This window comes from Garra rufa, chromosome 1, assembly GCF_049309525.1.
Source record: "Garra rufa chromosome 1, GarRuf1.0, whole genome shotgun sequence".
NCBI lineage: Eukaryota > Metazoa > Chordata > Actinopteri > Cypriniformes > Cyprinidae > Garra > Garra rufa.
Window position 1 is genome coordinate 88841807 of NC_133361.1, and position 5000 is coordinate 88846806.

A 5000-nucleotide genomic window follows, 5' to 3' on the forward strand; every position below is an offset into this window, starting at 1 on the left:
AAACCACCCTTCTCGACATCCCCTATAAGTGTATCATACGAGATTCTCGGTGGCTTCTTCTCCCATAAAAACTCTATGAAACATTTCTTCAATCTTTTTTCAACCCACAGTGGCATACTTGCAACATATAAAACATACCACAACTGTGAGACCATTAAAACATTAAGTAATAAAACTTTCCCTTTCAGACATAGTGTTCTCAGTTTCCACAGATTCAGTCTTCTTTCAATATTCCCTACTCTTCCTTCCCACATGATATCATTTAATCTCTTGTCATCCTCTCCCATTAAAATTCCTAAAATCCTAATTTCTTTAACCTCATTAAAAACAAAAACATCAGTTAAAACTGGGAGTCCCCCAAACCTCATATAAACAGTTTTGTCTTCGTTTACCTTCCCCCCTGATTTTCTGCAAAATTTTTGGACTACTTCCATTGCCGCTTTTACACTCCCCAGATCCTTCACTATTAAAGTTGTGTCGTCAGCATATTGAAAAATTGTATTCTCTTTATTCTCTTCTTCAATTTTAATGCCTTTCACCTTCTTCTCTCTTCCTATTGCTAGTCCTAGGGGCTCTGCCACCAAAGTATATAAAAGCGCCGAAAGAGGACATCCTTGTCTTACTGATCTCGTAAGTTTAAAACTCTTAGTTAAAAAACCGTTACACTTAATTCTTGTTACCACTCCTTTATATAAAATCTTGATCCATTTAATAAAATTCTTCCCAAAACCAAAACTCTTTAAAACCTCAAATAAAAACTGATGCTCTACCCTATCAAAAGCTTTCTCAAAGTCAAGACTTATAACATATCCCTGCAAATTTTCCTTTTTCATGTAGCTTATTATGTCCTTAATACTTAAAGTAGTGTCCGCTATATCTCTTCCTCTTACTCCATATGCCTGGTTGGTCTTTATAATCTTTGGCATCACCTCTTTCAGTCTGTTTGCTAAAATTTTAGATAAAATTTTAAGATCTGTGTTTAACATAGTCAAAGGTCTATAGTTCTTTAAATCTGTCTTGTCTCCTTTCTTCTTGTATATCACTTTCATTAATCCCATACTCATCCTTAGATTCAATCGTCCTTTCATAAAAACCTCATCATACACCTCTTTTAAAATCCTAGTTAAAACCTCCTTAAAAACCAAATAAAATTCACTCCCCAAACCATCAATCCCTGGACTCTTTTTCTTATTAAGCTGTTTTATAGCTATTTCTATTTCTTCTTCACTTATCTTTTCATCGCACATATCTTTGTCTTCCTTTTCCACTTTTGTTTCAATCACCTTAAGCAATTCTTTGCTATCTTCTTCCACTCCTTCTGATGTAAACAATTTCTCGTAGTATTTCTTCATTTGTTCTAATATATCTGCATTATTTTTAACTCCTTTTCCATTTTCATCCTTCACCTCTTTTATCATTCCACTTCTCCATTTCCTTTTCTCCAAGTCAAAGAAAAACTTTGTACATTTTTCCCCTTCTACTAGGAATTGAGCTCTACTCCTTAATCTTGCAGCTTCATATCTTTTCTCCTCCATTTGTTTAAGTTTGTCTTCCAGTTCTCTTATCTTTGTCATGTCCTTATCATCCCGCTCTAATTCTTTCCCTAAATTCTCTCTTATGTCATATTCTGTGCACCTTTTACATTTCTCTATTAATTTACATACACAAATGGTGTGTTGCTTTATTAAAAACTTTACATTCTCCCACCATAATCTTTTATCTTCCACATACATTGCATTTAGCTTTTCGTTTTCAATAATATCTTTAACCTCTTGAACATAGCTTTCCCTTTTTAAAATTTCAGTATTTAAGACCCACACGCCTGGACCTCTTTTAATTGAACTCCAATCCATCTGCATAAACATTGGCTTGTGATCACTTAAACTCGTCTCCCCATAGTTCACATTATCTATAAAACCTTCTAAAATCCTTGAGCACAAGATAAAATCTATTCTAGTTTGACACATAAAATTCCCCACCATTTGTCTTCTTGAATATTGTCTCTTTTTCTCATTCCTCTCTCTCCATACATCCACTAAATTAAAATCTTCCATCAATGATTTCAATTCCTTTCTCCCAGTATCCGTTTTAAAAACCATTCCATCCGCCATATCAATTTTGCTTAAAACAGTATTAAAATCCCCCATTACTATAACATTTTTGTATTTCATTAAAAACGTCCTTAAAAACTTTTAAAAAACCCTCTTTTCTTTCTCTTCATTAGGCGCATGCACATTTATCACAGTTACTTTGCTATTTTCCCATTCCATTTCTACCCCTAAACATTTCCCAGCATCATCCTTGTAAATTACATCGCACACAACGTCCGTATTCTTTCTTATTAAAAATGCCACTCCTCTGCCTTGCCTCTTGTCCTCATTGTTATACAAAATATCCCCATCCCATCTCTTCTTCAGTTCATTTATATGCATATCTTTCCAGTTTGTTTCTTGTAAAATAATAATATCCACATTTTTAAACATTTCTTTCACTCTTTCAAATTTGTTAAAATCCAAGAGTCCTCTGGCATTAAAAGTGACAAAACTAAAAACCATCAAAAATAAATAGATAAAAAAGCTTAAAAACCCCATCTCATTAGTTCATTTCGCTTGAGTCTTTTAATAGTTCATATCTATTCTTCCATGATTCTTTATTGGTAGGTCTTTTTCTAATTCCATCCAAATTTGGCTTTACCTTAAGTTGACGTCGTCTTTTACATAAAATCGATGTTCCTTCTGCTTTTCTTTCTCCTTCACTGTTTGAATCCACTTCTTCTTCCAAAGTGTTACTCAGTCCAACAAATAAATCCACATGTTCCAATGATCCTTCACCCTGTCCCATTTGCTCTGATATTCCTTCAATCTCTATATTCCGGTTGTAATTTAACTGCTCCTCGTTTACTCGTTCCTCCACTGTGCTCTCTGTAGTCCCATCAGTAATGCCGTTTCTCTCTGCTTCCACCATCAGTTGTAAAGGATCTTCACTTGGTTTCTCTGTCACTGTCTGCTCTTCATCTCTTTTATTACTTATAACCCGCTCCTCTCTCAGATATGTCGTACCATCCTCGTCTCTCTCTGTCGTGCTGTCTCGTTCATGCACCCGCCCGTTCTCAAGAGTCTCGTCCTGCTCAAACCAGCACTCGCATTTGTTTATCACTTTTTTGCAATCCGGGCATCTGACCGCCATACAATCCCTTGCGAAATGTCCTCTCTCCTCGCATTTAAAGCACTTGAAATCGGGGCAGTCTTTCATGACATGGTCAGGGCACATGCACAGTCGACAGGTTTTAACCTGATGGCTGTGCATCACCCGAAAATATTGCAACCCCTCAGCCGTATCTAGCCTAGTGCTATATGGGAGAGAGGCAACCGCTTTGGGGAAACGAGATTTCACAAACCTCGTACCATCTTCGATGGTTGTGCCCGGATACACGCGTCTCTTAATGTCTGATATTGGGGTAACTCCCCACCCTTCCAATTTATCTAAAATATCACGATCGTCGATGTAAACAGGCAGGTGCATGAACGAGACAACATAGTCTCTATTTTGCAGTCTTTTAACCTCACAAATAGTTTCCTTTATCTGTAATCCATCCACCAACAAATCAACATCTTCCACGTTTTCTAAAGTCACCTCATACTCCTTGTTTTGTTTAGGTCTTACCGCCAGAATGTTCCCTTTGCCAATCTTTTTCGTCACTGCTTTTATTATATCCTCCGCTCTTGCATTCACGTTTGAAATGTCCACGCTCACAGTAGCTTCTTTCAAGTAATCCTTCTTTGTCTTGTTATTCCTTTGTTCAATATCCATTTTATTCTCATCTCGTTGCCTTATTTCAGTTCCATTTTCATTCACCATTCGTGTTCCTCGAGCCGTTTCCATGTCCGCTGCCGTGTGTCCGTCCGCCATTCCTCAAACAAACAAACGAAAAAACGTGCACTAAACAACAAAAAAACTATTCCCCCCAAACAGCATATGCTGTTGGGAGGAATAAGCTACAAAAATAAACAAAAAAACTTTACAAATTAAACTTATAACGCCAAAAACAAATCAAAATGAAACACAAAATGGAGGAGAGCCTTTCTCTCCCAACTGCTGCCAACCACTTCCTGTTGCTCTCTAGCGCTCTCAGGTGGCGGTATGGCCGTAAGCGGGGGCTGCTCCAAAAAGTGGGCTATTTAAAGATCAGCCTCCGTAAAAGCCAGTATATTATATAAATAGTGAAGAAAAGGCAAAAGCTTGCAGCACCTGGTATTCCCAGGCGGTCTCCCATCCAAGTACTAACCAGGCCCGACGCTGCTTAGCTTCCGAGATCAGACGAGATCGGGCGCTCTCAGCGCGGTATGGCCATAAGCGAGGGCCGCTCCAAAAAGTGGGCTATTTAAAGATCAGCCTCCGTAAAAGCCAGCATATTATATAAATAGTGAAGAAAAGGCAAAAGCTTACAGCACCTGGTATTCCCAGGCGGTCTCCCATAAAAGTGTAACAATCGGCCTTATCAGCCGAGTTACAAGACTAAAATGGGGTCAGATTTAACTGTGAGAGATGACTAGTGGTTAAAAGAATGAGACATAAAAGAAAATTGGTTTAAATAGATTTGGTGTATTTACAAGGTTCACATAAAAGACTTTAAAACAACACGATAAAACTAGGTAAACTCTGTTAAAAGAATACAGTTCATTTGTCCATACCCTAAAAACAGGTAAACTCTGTTAAAAGAATACAGTTCATTTGTCCATACCCTAAAAACAGTCCAAGAACCCCAGTGTGTTGATAAGTCCAATGTGAGTGTCCACCAGTGTATATACAATCCACAGAAAGTGTAATCCAAAGTTTGCAGGTGGTGAATGGATAGGTGAGCTCTAAAATTAGCAACTCCTCAATCCAACAGTTTGGTGACTGTCCTTTGTTTGTCATGCTGCTCTCTTATGCAGTTGTACTTCCTGCTTCCTGTCATGTGTCTAGTCACATGACAGGCCAACCATCCATTTATTAAAGAC

The 5000-nt window shown here is 37.7% G+C and overlaps 1 non-coding gene across 1 annotated transcript; it reads right to left on the reverse strand.

Annotated features, from left to right (window-relative positions):
• Positions 1-4236: 4236 nt before the first annotated feature.
• Positions 4237-4355, reverse strand: LOC141315791 (5S ribosomal RNA). The gene has a single exon (XR_012351138.1). It is a non-coding gene; the product is annotated as a 5S ribosomal RNA (ribosomal RNA).
• Positions 4356-5000: the final 645 nt, after the last annotated feature.